The sequence below is a fragment of the Porites lutea genome, chromosome 7, assembly GCF_958299795.1.
Source record: "Porites lutea chromosome 7, jaPorLute2.1, whole genome shotgun sequence".
Lineage (NCBI taxonomy): Eukaryota > Metazoa > Cnidaria > Anthozoa > Scleractinia > Poritidae > Porites > Porites lutea.
In genome coordinates this window covers 27,837,226-27,853,227 of record NC_133207.1, presented here as the reverse complement: position 1 = coordinate 27,853,227, position 16,002 = coordinate 27,837,226, and the positions used below count along the sequence as shown (strand labels likewise).

General features: G+C 48.0%; 1 protein-coding gene across 1 annotated transcript in view; it reads left to right on the top strand.

Moving 5' to 3' along the window:
• Positions 1 to 16,002, top strand: part of LOC140944712 (lactadherin-like) — a 228,011-nt gene that overhangs the window by 86,651 nt on the left and 125,358 nt on the right. The gene's annotated exons all lie outside the window — the stretch shown is intronic.

Genomic DNA, 16,002 nt, shown 5'->3' with positions numbered 1-16,002 from the left:
CACTGTCCATATGATGCCTACTTTTGTAGCGTTCAATGTAGGGCTCCCGTTGAACGTTCGTTTCCATCGCTGTTAGTTATCTCATGACCTTAAGCTGTTATGACCGGGATCGACGGTTACCGGATAACTAAAATACTGAGTCTTGTACGTAACCTTGACGAGTCGTCCAGGTTCGTAACCTGTGCCGTGTGAGCCTGCCCTTTCGATGTCGATAACACAATGACCTAAGTGCACTTGGAGTTCGCGTATTAGCTCTTGATCGTCCACTAGCTCCCCGGCACCAATTATCGTAGCCGTTTGAGAATCAACGCCAACATTGTCGAGGAGATGCGAGGCCGTTCTGAGCCGCTCGAGAGATAGCACGGTCATGGGCTGGAGTGCGCTGACTCGTTGTCGACAATATCCGCAGTAATAATGATCTGCGACCCAGTGCTTGTGACATTTCTGGTGAAATATGTTCCCGCAACAAGGCATTTTAGCGGTTTCGTCACCGCCTTTGTCAAGACAATAAAAACAATCGTGGTCTGTTCGGTCCATGGTATCGCCGACCTTTGAAGGAAAGGTCGCTCGATATATTGTTCCACTTGCAAATAAAACTATTTGAAATTGTTAGTTTTTATTTATTGTTTTTTGAAACGGTAAGGTACTAAACCGTAGAGAGACTTTAATTGGAAACGTTCCACTGTTTTCATTCGTGGCTAAATTAGGTAAATGACACTTAGCCTTTTTGCTTAACTGTAGGGTAACGAGAGATTAGGAGGCTCGAGTACATGTAATGTTTTTATTGGCACTTGTCTGGTGTCTGTTATTCTTGATCCTCATCTTCGTCTGCGTCCTCTTCTTCGGAGGCATCCTCTTCGTCCGGTGAGATGGGCGAATTTTCGCCCATCAGATATTTAATGGCACGATTGAAGGGGTGACAATCGCCTGAACTGAAAACGATCAACATATCATTTTCAGAATCTAGTAGGTTTTTCTTCAAGAGCTTGTTTCTTTCCAATGCAAGTCTTACGAATTCGAGCTGCTCGTGTTCATGCAAAATCAGGGACTTGAAACGTCTCATATACTGAGCTTGAAGCTTCTTTCCGTTGGTGATTGCATTACAAACTTCCACCGTTTTTTGGACAAAATCCTGCCAATCTTGCCTTTGCGAAATGCCTTTACAGCCGCGCAAAATGACCACGAATGCACGTACGTTATTCCAACTCGACCCAAGCGGGATGGTAGCGCGCGTAAGCTCTCTGAAAGTATTTTCTTCTAACCAGAGCTCGATTGCCTCGGTCCATGACTTGTCGCGAATTGTTTGCGAAATTACGACTGTCCTCGATCCCACTTCTAAGTTTTGGAAGCCATCGGCCCTTAAAGTTTTCTTCTGCAAAAATATGGGGCTCACCAGGATGGTATTGGCTTTCTTCGGGATAGGTCGATGAGATCCTTGATTAAGCCGGTCAAGGTACTTTCTCTTTCTGGGGTTTCTAAGCACTGCCTCTTCCTCGTTTAGAAGGATCTGCTGGTTGGCCATGGTGGCTGCCCCACTCTTATTCCATCGAGTTGTTTAATGATATCAAGAGAATACACGCATCTGCTATGATATCAATTTTCCCCTTTAACTGTCTGTCTGATGCGACCACTGACGGTCACTCTCGGCGGGGTATAGCTCGTGGTACGTTCCACGAATCTCGAATTTTCGCCCTTTCAGTGCACCGATAAAGTTAGCAAGCAAGGGTTAAGTGGTCATCGACATCGACGGTATCGCAACACCATGGAGGGGATGACGAAGAATACTCCCTTTGCGGTAATGACCGCCGCAGTCATGTCTTCACCGAGAGGAACGCCCATATATCGAGAGATTGCCTACTCTCGTCACCCCTACTCAAAGATCAAGGAAAAGAGAGTTCGCGTGTGGCGAATCAACACACCTCACTCGTTTTTGGAGCTAAGCAATGATGATAGGGATAAGGAACAAGACGCTCGCAGGACCGTGCACGGATTGAAGTATTTGCCCAACATAAGCGAGAAAAGAAAGAACATCGAGCAGTACGAGACCTACTCAGTGGTGAAGGAAGCTTGGAAAGAACATTGCCAGAAGACTGGGAAGCGGGTGACGGTTTTTCACGTTCAAGAAGAATTGAGGGAGCTCTTAAAGTTGTTAGAGATTCCGTCCATCCCTATAAAGACCGCATTGAAGGGCAAAGACTTCGACCCCTACGACAAACATTTGACAGAGATTGCCCCCGAGTTCACATGTCAGTTACCGCACGATTATGATCGTCCCTGTCAGGCAACGCTGGCCATGCGATGGGCACTATTTGTCCACGACGCTCTGAAAGAGGTACCGCAAAAACCCAAGACTGATTCCTGGGCAGATAGGGTCGAAGAGGATGAAAAAGAAGAGGTTAAGCTCAAGGAAGGTGACAAACCCGCCAAGAAGTGCAATGGAGTATCCAAGGCCAACAGCAAAAAGGAGACAAAATAACAAGTGACACAAGATCATTTAATCGTTAAAAAACAATAAACATGTACAACAGTAAACGTTTGTTTCTTATTCTGTACGTTTTCTCTCCTTGTATGTAATGCGCCTCGCTAACGGTCGTCCGTCGAAAGGCATATTGAACCCGCATAAAGATATGACGCAATTCCACACCCCCAAGTTCTGTACCAACGGAAACAAGTCAAAAGGTTTATCGGGATCACTGCCCACTATGTAGTGACGGGTCCATTGGCGACACCTGAAGACGATGGTAAATTCCACGATCTGATCGAGGTCAACACCCAAACGTCTCCGTGTCCATCGCTCCAGGCTGTCAAAAACCCGAGATTCCACGTCCTGGGCTTTCTTTAGAGCATCTTTCAAGCCTTTCAGACACCAATCATGCCTTCCATTTAGTAAGGTGATACCGACACTCAAATTAGTCACTTCGATTTGCTCGGTCCAATCCTTGGCCGCTTCATGTATTTCCCGAGTAATCATACTCTGCCATATGTCCAAGATTTCTACCGTTGTCGGGACCGGGAATTGTCCTTCATCGACTTGTCCGCATGAAAAGCCAGTGGGCAACATCGCTTGACGCAGGACACACGGTTTCACAGATGCGTCCAAAGGCTGTAGTGTACACGGTTCCAATTTATTCAATAAACCTTCCATCGGATCCTTGTCGCAACCAGGACAACGTTGAAGGTGACTATCCTCGATACAGGCCAGGTGCACAATTCCCCTCTCACAGCAACGGCGGCGCATTGCATCATTTGACTGGCACGGCTCGAGGCACACTCTGCACATCCACTCCATTTTCGGGGTACTGATCGGAAGAATGGTAGATTTTTTTATATCCTCTCAAAGAAACATCATTGGCTATGACGCGGATGACGTTTGTTTTTACGTCATAATACGTTGTATTGACCCGAGTAGGCTGATATTGATAACATCTGAGGTTTGGCTCTACGTCATAGGGCGCGGTATTTACAAAGTTTAGAGGTTCTCGTACGTCATTGGGTGTGGTGTTAACGTCATTAAAAGGCCTGGTTGCACTTTTCTGCACTGGCCTACAAAAGCGAGCGATCGGTTAGTTTGGGTAGAATTTTTTGTTTGAAAGCATGGAAGACCGCCGATGCTTCAGTTGTCGCAGTATTTTGTCTGCTGGCGATCGATTCGACCAGCGCGCCTACCGACGAAATTGTTGCTCTATTTTCATGCATCACGATTGTATTCTGAACAGAGACCTGACCAATTGTCCATCCTGTGGTAGCGAAACCAATGGTTTGATCTGGGAACCCTTGCCAGTTGTCAAAGAGCCGTGTGAAGTTATACTAATCATTGACAGTTCAGACGAAGAGGACAACGATGAGGACCCGATTCCGTATAAAAGGTTCAAACAGGAAGAGCAAAAGATTGAGTCGACTTGTGTCTTTTGCTTAGAGGAGGAAAAGGATAAACAGGATCCATTGCTTCAGGCTGAATGTTGTCGCCAATTTGGTCACCTTTCTTGCCTTCGATTGTATTATCGTGTGCCTGCCGAATGTAAGAATATGGAAAAACGAAACGAGGCTGCGAAGGACCTCGAGGCTCTTAAATGTTTTGTCTGTAGAAAAGAACGTTCTAACGAGGTTGTGGGACTCAGAAAAGTTATCCCAACCTTGCTCCCGAGGGTGACGGGTCGCGACAGTGTTATGACGGCAAGGGATGCTAATAAAGTCCTAGATGTGTGGTATGCTATGTTTGAGAAGCATATCAACACCCAGACCAAGCTTTGCAAACATTGGATGAGAATCGATGGTGGCACTGGTTGGGCCATGCGTCGAGATGGCAGTATAGAAATGTTTGAATTTCCATGTTCTACCCAGGCAAAAAGAATAGGGGCTTTTAGAGAAGAACTCATGAAAAGCATTAAAAAGATGGTTCGCGTTTGGGCTGGATTGACTAGTGACACTAAGTTTAAAGAGGAAACATTTAGACGATTCTGTTTGGACAACATTGTGGAAGTAACTTTATCGTTTCAGTTGAGCCAGTCTTGTACTTTAAGGCGCCGACCGCAAGGCCAGGAGGTGCCACCATTCTGTACTGAGTCATATTTGGCTAGGCTTTGCACGTGGGAAATGACTGGGCATTTTTTTGATTTCGATGAGATCGTAGACTCAATAAATAGCAAGTGTTTTGTTTGGAACAATAAGCGCCTTCGATAAGCACAGCCCCGATAGATAGGGGAAGACTTTGACTGTTGAAGTTTACCTAGGTTGTATTCGTTTTTGTTTTAAGACTAAAGAAATGATTATCTGACAATTTGAGTATGTAATTTATAGTGTTGATACAGTAAAGGTTCACTAATGCGTTCTAGTAACTAGCAATGCCTGAGCCTGTACACGTTTACCATCTAGTATTAAATTTTTGCTGGGACTTTTATCAGTTATGATCTTGTGAGATCGTGTGAAACATCGTGGAATGACCACGACAACAATGTTTTAATGCTATGATAGATAAACTCACTCTCCAACGGCCACGGGAAAACCGTCTGGTTCGCCGATATATAGTTTAATGGATGAAAGTGCAACTCTGTGCCTTAAATCAGTGCCCATTTTACGTGAGGCGCACCATGAGAACAATAGTGATCAACAAACCACTTTGGGAACGTGACTCAATAAAACGCTGACCCCATTCCTAGGCATTCGAGGACACTAGTTGTCATACATACAAAGGCAAAATTTGGCAATATTAGAGTGGCTTTTTAAGCTTCCTCCCCCCCCCCCCCTTGCCTGAAAAAAAAAAAAAGAAAACCTGTCAACAGACCACATCTCATAAATTCAAAAACTTTATTTATAGATAGATATTCATTCCCAAATTGAACAATGTTTCCACGCATCTGAGAATCTTCGATCCTTGGCCTTTATTCGATTCACGATCCTTTGGATTTGAACCATCGCCATCGTTCCGCATTCAAGCTGAACCCATTGAAATTCTCTCACCCATTTGCGCACCCACTGCCACCAAGCATCTTCATTTTCGTCTTGCCTCTCTTGGCCCGCTGTCTTTGTCTGCGACCCAGGCTCTTCCACAAGGAAGATTAATTGATGGGGATCATTCTCGAGGTCGTATTCGACTTGACGCAAAGTTATAGCTTCAACATCTAGAACGCAACAATGACGTTCAAAGGCATCGAGGTCACCGATATTTTCTTCAAAAAACTGCGTCACAATATCGAGTCCGTCCCATTTCCCTATCTTGTAAAATAAATAAAACAAATGCATCAAGCTAAGGCACCTATTCATTTCCATCGCGTTATTACGGCGCTCTATATTCACTTTGCGGTACCGCTCGGTCCTCCCGGGAGTTTTTCTCGTTATGGTTTGATCCAGCGAGGTAATGACCAGTGTTATGTCTTGCGAAAGCGTCTGATCTAGGCATTCACTCACTCCGTCCAAAAATTCCAGGATTTTGACGACATGGAGATTCGCTTGTGCGGCTAGGCTCTGTCGGCACTGGCCCCACGCTGTAGGTCCTAGCGCTCTAACGTTGCTATTAAATTGCACCCAAGCCTGCTGAATGTCTTTAAAGCTATTGGGCGGAAAACTGTACTTCATCAAAAGGGGGCAATGGAAGTTCACCATGCTATTCAAGTCACCATAAACGTATTCTCCGTCTTGAGCTTCTTTTGCGATCAAAGAGGACATTGCCTGATCATCCGAAGGCAAATGTGGAGGTTCTTTGATTGACCATGCTTTACTGAGATTGAGAGCAGTCTCTTCCGTCTTGTTATCTGAATCATGCAGAGACGAATAGATTAGGTCTGAGACGAGACGCAAGGCAGTTCTTCGATTTTTGTGAATGTCGGGCGAGGGCCGATGACGTGGGAGATCGTTTGGTCTTTTTTTCATATAAGACATGATGCACGAGAAGGTTATGATCTTGGATGAAGCGTGTCTGGCTTTTATAGAAACGAGACGTGATAAAATCGTCTCGTTACGTTAAAATTTGCACAATTCTATTACGAAAGCGATGTCGTGGCACCGCTCACATGACATCACTTATGTTACAATGACGTGAAAATTAAGCAACCACCCATGAACGTCATAAATGCTATATGCAATTTTAATTACACCATTTAATGATTTAAAGGTAGATCTTAACGGTAAATACAAAATAAGCGAATCATTGTTTTTGCGAGAGAGCAGTGCTCTGTAGATTCGCCACACGTATCGTCCTCATTTGACTCGTCCAGTTCTACCACGTGAGACGGGACCCAATCCTCTGGTAAAGGCATCACCTCTACGGATTTCCAGTCAACGTTGCACCCTAGCACTCTAAGGCAAGTTGCACGCATTGCGTTTATGGTGGTAGCAGAAGGGAGTTCATCCTCGTAAACGTGTCCTTGGTCGCAGCATGAGTTGGTTACCGAAGGAAACCGTTGTCTCTCTCTCCTGACAATCGGTACAGGCTGGTACACTTGTCCAGTTTTGTACACAAATTCTAATACACTTTGGTCACTTAGTACGTACGTCAGAGTCTGTATAATAGATCGCATTAGTTCGACCAATCTTTCGGTCTCGACATCCACAACAGTGGCGGTCTTGGCCAGGGCAAGAACGCCCTGAATCCATAGAAGCGATTCCCTACATTCTAGGTTGTATCGATGGTCAACGAATAAATCGAATGAGGTCGCATAATGGCGCATCGGATTGAAGGGATGTAGTACCAAAGCAGTAGATGGGGCCTTTCGAATGGCATCCTGCATCTGCTCGATCTCTGGACCCAATGCTACTATGCGATCGTATTTGGTATCCGACAGCAACAGTTCTCCTACTCGTTTCTCCATCTCTTGAAAACGAATCTCGAGTACCAACATGCTCAGCAATGCATACACGGCTCCCCCGTTATACGCGGGCCTAGACGCCGGGAAGAACGGAATTACGTTACAGCCCCCGTATATCTCCGTCCACGATGGTAAAGATTCTTTAGAAATTGGTTGCGTGAGGTCCACGTGCCAAGCGAACCCGACACCTAAGAGACCGTGAAAGGCCACATCAAAGGCTCGGGAGAGTCGTTGTAGTTCCAGCTGCATTTCCTCGAGACAGGGATTCCTTTTGTAGTGAATTAAGTCGTTGAACACTCTTACCGCTCTGGTCCAGCTTCGAAAGAACAGGTCGCAATAAGGCGAGTCAAACCGTTGTCCGTCGTATTCAAAGCGACGATTTCCCAAGGAAATGCAACTATTCGCGTCTGCAACCGAGAAACGACCCAAGACCTCAGTGAGAGGTATAACCTGTTGTGGGTCGTTTAGTTCTGCGTACGCAAGCACAGGATACTCGGTGCCCGCCAACTTGATCGTTGAATCGTTATACAGTTCGCAAAGATTCTTTCGGGTTGGCACGGGCAGTTCGAACTCGGGGTGGTAAAACAACGATCGCCCTCGATCTTCACCAGAAGGCAGCGTATCTCCATTGATGACTTCGACATTGTTGTGCGGCCGATAGTCCAGGGGTGACTGCATCGACAAAACCTCGCTGAATCGGCACGGGTTTTGCGACTCGATGGCTGGTAATATAATCGTGCCCTAGGGGAACGTAACCTCCCGTTTCACCTCGTGCTCGACGGTTGGATACGATCTCTGCGATACGGTTAATGGCATTTTCACAAAATCGAGGGATCAGTCGGCGTGGAGTGGTTGCGAGTATCGCTGGAAGGAAGACATCTGACCATCGACCCTTATCACAAAGGTAGACATGAGGAGGTGTCGTAAGGGAAGGAGAATGAAGCGTCCAAGTTTCCGAATGACTGGATACGTGTGTAAGTTTCCACAGGGAACGCCATCGAGTACAAATCTCCAGTTTAGTTCTGTCCTCGCCCAACGGCATTCTCCACGCAACAGACAAGATTTCCGAAGATCGCCGATCGGAAAGGATCACGACTTTCCAGGGCAGTATCACGAGCCCTGCCTCTAGAAAACGTCTCCCCGACACCAACGTAATTATGATTGCTGGATGGCATCCAGGGAGGTCAAGACGTCTAAGCACTGCTATGCGTGCTCCAACTTTGTCGACAACAGTGCGATGGATGGATTCGGCGCCATCTGGGAATGTCATTCGCGTATAGTCGTCATCATCTGCCAGGGATGGCACCTCGATAGCGCTCATGTTACCGGAAGCGTACTCGCAGGCCACGAACAACTTATCGTGTTCTGAAGAACGAGTGGTATCGAGCAAAATGCTTGCCAAATACTTTCCTCTGTTCACGTCTTGTATCGTTTTTTGGGCTGCCTGCGATGTGTTCTCGTCAGTGTCAAAAAGAATCGCCTGCACGGGCAAGCGAAACGCGCCCGCCAGTAGTAACCTGCCTGGGTCTTCGGGGGCGATGGCCGAAGCCCATGCAAGACATTCGATGTCCACGTCACTCGACATCAAACGCATCGATGGGTGTAAACTCGAAGCAGGATCAAGCGGTAGACCGTAGAGGTCGCCATGGTCAAGAAAGTGGACCAGACGAAAAGTGGTTCTCTCGTTTTTTGCCAATTCTTTGAAGGTCACCTTGTTCCGCATGTCGTCTTGGTCCGTTTCATATTCCGGCAGTGGCGCTGGTTCCGCCGGGTACCACTCAGTGAAACCAACGTGACGCAATGTTCTGGCCTCGTCGTACGTGACGTGAACCCGGGCAACGACTCGGTCGAGTACGTCTCGTAGGGTCACGAAGAGTACTTGGTCGTGCGAATTGATAGGAACCGGAACGGCCGCCTTGACCTGGAATATATTGTCACCTTCTTTGATGGGCACGGCCGGCCAAATCATCTCTTGAGGGAATGTCAAAGTTCCACCATCACGTCGAGGGGGCGAATCTACTCTTTCTACCCGTACCCCAGCCGAAAAGGGCCATTGCAGATGGGGCGAATGAACCAACCGGAACCAGAAAGTCAAGCACCTACTCGGATCGTACGGCAGATCTTCCATCTTATTTACTGTCAGATAACCGTAACAGAGCGACGTCGGAAATGGCTCACAATCAATTGGAGAAACGATACAAACAATGGTGCCGAGAGGCTTCTCGCGGAAACATCCAACGCGAGCAATTGGACGATAACGTGGTCGCGATATGTCCACTGGATCGCAACGTTTCTACCACGGCCTTGGTGTTGCGAAACGAACACGGCAGAGTGTTACCGATGCAGCCCTTGTCATCCATACTTAGAGAAACGGCGCGGAGGATCGACGCGAATGCCAAATCTCTGGCAAAACCTTCGACACCGAAGAATACACAACTGGTGGTTGTGGAGTTGAAAACGCTTACAGCGTGTCTCGCCAACCTGTGCTCCTACGAGGACGAGACGAAAGGACATCACGGCCTGGGGTTACACCTCTTGCCATTCACTATCGGAAACTGGATAGCGGAAATTCGCGTGCAGGATGTAACAAAGGGCTGGAAAACGACCGAAGAGAAGCTTATGGGTATATTACAACAATTCTCCGTGAGCGAACGGTTCCGTTACGTGGCAGTGCACCAAAGCTATGCTGGACTCTCTCGGTTGGACACCCAACGTAAAAAGTCCGCTCAACTGATGCTGCAATTCAAGGAAAAGAATGATCCCATCATGAACGTACTGGGGGAAGGCCTGGATGCAATAGACGTTGCGAAAACGAGCGATCCCAACATCTTGGGATTGTACCTGTGCCGTAAGAGCATGATACAATGGCTCGAGGGAAGCGTTCATAAAGCACTGAAAAATTTCGGGGTATTTTCGCCCAAGACCCCCCTCGGCCATATACTGGCAAGTAGATTACATGAAGCCAGTCGGGTGTATGGCGACAAGAACGTGCACCCCATCCAGCGATTTGCTGGCAGGAGTGACGAAGGGTCCATCATAAGGGAGATACCCAAGCTCGTCAGACAAGCGCAGACCTTGGTTCGGCAAAACCACGGGATGATTCAGGTCACGCAGTTGCTGGAACGCTTGACGAGGGTTTTGTTACAGGTCGACGGACAACGCGACGGTAGCAAAGAACGCGGCATGTTGTACAACCTAAGACATGCGACCGCTTTAAGACCATCGAACTGTCTCGTGTTCTTTCTCAATACCACGCGAGCCGGTGAACGAGATGAGCATCAGACCTTTGCCCCTCCTGTACTGAGCGACTTCGACTTGCAAGAAGACTCGAGTGGCGAATCCAAACCGTCATGGGCCAAGTCTCTATCAGAGTTAGAGCGACTGACGGGTTACGACACCAGCGACGACATGAAAGGAAGCACGACGGTAACAATGGCCGGCTTTCCTTTCCAATGCACTTTTGTCCTGGCACATAAGGAAGGGGAGAGATTTTACTACTGCCCCCATCGGTTCTGTGATCAACAAGACGCCACCGATCACGTAAAAGCGGTACATCAGGGCGATGGGATTCCAAGCGATACGTACGCCAAGATCGCTCAGTTGGACTCGATGTTAGAGGAGACGGCATTTGGCAAAAGAATGCGTCCCGTCAACGAATTTGAGCTGCTGCGCAAGCTGAGGTTGGACGAGAAAGACCCTGAAAAGTTGCGGCTTCGTCCAACGCTGCACGAAGATTTGCTTAAGATGTCCGAGGCTCTCACGCAAAATACCAGACTCTTAGGTCGACTCGAAAAGGATCGCGACGAGGCCATTCAGCATATGGAGTCGTTGAACCGTTTGGCAGACAATGCTAAGACAAAGGTTGAGAAATTGAGGAAACAGCAGTTGTTCAATGCTCTGAATCGCGAAATCACCGAAGTGATGAAATTTATAATATCTCCAGCTGTTCTAATGAAATTTCAGGATGCATGGCACCGAGCCAGAATCCGCAAGGAGTACATCACAAACAACATGTACAAAGAATTTGTCACAGCCAAAGATCAGCTGTCGTGGTTGAACAGGACAGTGGGCGAAGGTGCCAGGAAGTACAAAGAACAAGTCAAACAGCTGGGCGGGATCGATCCGGGTGCGACTCCGGCCGGAGTTCCCGGTGGTGGTATCTGCGTCGGCAAGTCGAACATCATCGGCATGCTGACACAGAACCTGATCGAACGGAGTCGTCTTGCGGAATCTATTCAAGACGCAAACGGAGCTTTGATCGCAACTAATCGCAAAGCGTCGTTTCAGCGCGTCGTTTCTAAACACGATCAAGACTTTGGTGCAAGCAACGTGATACCAGCGGCCACACCGCTGATTGCAGCAAAAGGATGGGACGATGACGACGGAGACGGAGACGGAGACGGAGATTCCGAAATGGTCGAGGAAACGGAAGATATCGAAAAAGAGGAAAACGATCCAGAAGAAACCGAACATCGATCATCTGGTCCTCAAAAAGACGAGAAAGCGAAGGAAGAAGCTACAACGACTACAGTAACAACATACGTTAGCAATCCTCTAAAGAGACCAAGGTCAAAGGAACAAGGGGTTACAAGTGAAAGGGCCCTGGTTGTAAGAGCTGGTGACGCGGCCATGCTTGAGAAGAAACGGTTCATCGAACCCATCGTCCCCAAATGTTTAGAGAGCATACTTAAAATTGAGCTAAAACGCATCTTCAAGGTTTGTCAACTTGATAAATCAGAGATAATTGGAGCCCAAGATGTATGCAAGCGAATCTTGAATCTTGCATTTGATCCTCGACTCCGAGAGCAAGTCACAAGGATGAAAATGAAAGATGCACTTAAGCCTGGACAGATTCGAACTCTCAGGGATCCTTTTCGCGAAAGAGTATCGGTACTCGTCCTGACGGACCCGCGTGTCATCATGTATCCTACCGGCGTACTCATGCCCATTCTAACTTCGTGCATCTCGCTGATCGATCGCATGCACGAGAAAATAAAGAATGACGACAAGCTGCTTTGTCTATTGTTAGCAACGGGTCTTTGTCATCTGCTACAGCCACGTTTCAGGCTCTCGAAGGCTGGATTGCAAATTGTCTGTGATGCCCTGAAGATAGTCCTGATGGAAAAAGTCGAGAGAGGTCGAAATGGCCACTGGAAAGTGGTCTCATCCCTTGTAGCAACGCTCAACGCCAACCTCGCAGGCTTTTGGAATGCTGCACTATTGCGTCGATATCACAAGATCGAAGATCCGTCTTACACGACGAAACACGTTGACACGGCCCCAGAAAAGACGTATGCCCCACTGGATCAGCTACCCACGGTCGAAGAGGTGGCCGCTCGCATTCGAAAACCCAGGATTTGCGAGACATCCGCGATATCTGTGTTGCCCGAAGATTCCAACTCGCAGTTTTCCAGACTGCGAGTGGAAGAAACCAAAGCCTTGATCGAACAAGTCTCATCGGCAGTACTCAAGCGCGATACGACTCTTGTACGCATCAAGGACTCGGATGAGATCAACTCAAAAGATTGGGTGCGCCGTCTTCTTGAAGGGAATGCCAACGCCGTGACCGACCCGCACAGTATGTGCACGTGGTTTCGGGAACGCAAGGTCACGTTTGCAGAATACAAGGATGAAGAGAAACATCAGTGGCTGCGTCTGGCAAGGTGCTGTATATGCACTGAGCTACTAGGTACCATTCCGTCTCAAGGGTGGTGTTGCCTTTCCGGTGTAACGTCGTTGGACACACTGGTCGATCAAGCGTTAAGGGACGTGACCGACCTGACCGAACGCGAGACGCGCCGAGAGCAATTGCGCCAAGAGATAGTCAACAAAATCATTTCCCAACCCAACTATCCGTCGTTTCACTTTTGGCATCAACACTGCAAGCAAATGCAGGACGAGCGTCGGTTCATTCGGGCTCATGCCAGAGCGTCAAAGACAAACCAAAAAGTGGAAGTCCCAAACTTTGACGAGTGCCCGTTGTGTTGCACCAAATATCCACGCGACAAGGCATTCTTTCCTTCCATGGAGAGCATCTCGAAGTGCATCGTGCGCATGGAACAGTCGATCGGCGGATTGGTGCCGATAGATTCTGCACAGCAATCCCCGAGACCGATGCTGACCGATATTTCACAGTCTCAGCCGACAATTGAGTCTGAAGACCCCACCTTGGAAGACCACAAGAAAGGACAAGAGAGTGTCGAGGATAGCAGAGAAACTGTACCGAGAGCCGTGGATGTTACGCGCACGGGAGTAGCTTATCTCGGAGCGCTATTCCAGGCAGAGTCTGGATGTGAGGCATCGCCTATTGCCATGATCCCACCCTCGCCTGTCATGCCAGATCCCGAACACGAGCTCACTCTGTATGATACCATGATGCATGCATCGGACTATTCATATCATGCAACAGAAGAGGTCGAACGAGTGCTGGAAGAAACTCCAACGATTGGTGTTGCAATGACGTCCGTCGCACCGAACCCCGTGGACATCGGTGACGTCAACGAACTACTCAGTGAAATTTTTCAGGGGGCAGATATCAACGCCACGGAGGACCAAGGCTCAGAGTTTAACTTGGAACAGTTTTTGAGTCAATTAAGCAATGTTTCGAACTCCACGTTGGCTCACAACATCGAAGGGACGGATTTTGGCTTCGGTGAAGGTCATGCAACTTCAGACCAAGCGCGACCGTTGGAGCCATCTGCAGCCATCGTCGACGAATCGCCAATCACCACTTTAACGAGTGAAATGGCAGTCGGTGGATCGTGGCCATGCCTCAGAGAGAAGTGTATCGCTTGTCCTTTCATGTCGCCCGGGACCAACCAGATTGGTGTGTATCGACTCACCGCTAAAATAAATTGCCTCAGCCGCGATGTGATCTACGTGAGCATGTGCCCAGTCTGTGCCAAGGTGAACGGTCTGGGGCACTCGATAGGTTCCATGCTCTCGGAAGTAGTGCAGCTACAGGCGCAAAGTAGGGTCCATACAACCTTGTTATCCAAGTGTAGCCTCAACCACGATACAATCCTCATCGGCTTGGAGCAGTACACTACCGACGATGATCTCATGAAAAAAGGCTCTATGTGGAAATCGAGGTTGGAAGCGTTATCTTCAGGCGAGGCATCGGTTATATAAACGTTATGAACAAATTACAAGTGCATGTCAACCATGGCGGCTAGAACGCTACTCGAATTAGACGGGTACGAACCTGACGAGATGAAGTCTCTCGCAAGGAAGATCTTGAGATGTGCAGCAATTGTAAAAGAGGAAACCAGGCGATTCTACTGGTTGGACAGAGTTAAGATTTTGGTAACGAAAAACCCGCGTCTTCTCGTCGAGAGTCTCTTGGAAGATCATGCAACGGCACCAAATTCCGTGATAAATCGCGTCGTCGAGTTTGTGGAGCAGGGCAAGTGGAATCGCGACCAGTACGTGGCAGTGCAGGTGATGGAGTTGATAGGCAAGGTTGAGGTGGATCGAAATTTGTTGCGACTTAAGGAGTTGTCACTGCGAAATTACGCAATGGAAACAATTGAGAACAAGATAGATTGGGAAAACAGGCAACAGACAGAGTTCGAAAAAGAAGCTATTGCCCTTGAAGAAATTCGGAAAATTCTCCAGGAAGCCAACAGTACTCTGACGGAAGAAGAAGTAAGACTGGTGGCCAAACATGTACTTTTTGTGGACCAAAAGAAGAGTCCAGATGTCAAGGAGGGATTGGAGCTAGTGTGGCAAGAGCTAGTGCAGTACGCAGCCCATCGAGACGACGATGGAACCCTATCACGGAGACTCTGCCTCATTGACAGATTGCGGAAATGTACCACGCTCAACTGGAAGGAGAAAGAGGTGTCGATGGTACTCTGGGGAGTTTACTCTCTGATGAACTACTGGAAGATGATCCAGGAGCCAAGTCCCATCGTTCTAGAAAATGTGATATCAAAGACCCTGAAGTCGAAAGAGATAGCGACAAGACTACCCATGGAACCTTTTGCAGTGGACGTGACCACCCATCGCGGACGAAATTGCAGCGACTCTGGAGACAGGCTTTTTCATGAAGATGTCCTATGCTTGCTTGGCTCGGAAAGCAAAGTGCACGAAAAGTACGACCCTATTGAAGCCAGTCACGGTCCAAGTCCTCATGAGACCAAGCAGACACCAGCAGAGCAAAAAGCAATGATCAAGTCATGCGAGGAGATGCAGTCCTCGGACCATGTACCCCGACTCTTTGAAATGCCCAAAAGAAGAGAGGGAGAAGAAGGAGAAGAAGAAAGTGAAGAAAGAGACGAACGAGTGATAAAGCGCCTAAAAACGGCCCCATGGCACACGTTGATGCAAGTGGTGCAGCCTGAGGCGTTTGATGAGAAGCTCATGGCAGTTTTGCCAGCAACAGCCAACAATCGATCCTGCGTCTTGGATTTAAAGAAAGGGGTGAGCTACGAGGGACCGATGAACCCTTCTGCTGCATTGAGCGTATTGGCGGTGAGTCGTTTGGGAAGCAAGGTGGCTGATCTAGAGGCGGTACCACAGGTGCAATTGTTTCTCAATGCCACCAAAGATAAGATCTACGTAGAAAAGACGTTGATGGGGATACCGGAAGACACCGAGATACAACACCCGTTGACCCAGCAGGAGCGATCGTTGTTTCCTGTCACAAAATTGGAGATACTAGAGCCCGTGTGGAAGACGTTGAAGGCGTCCATAATCA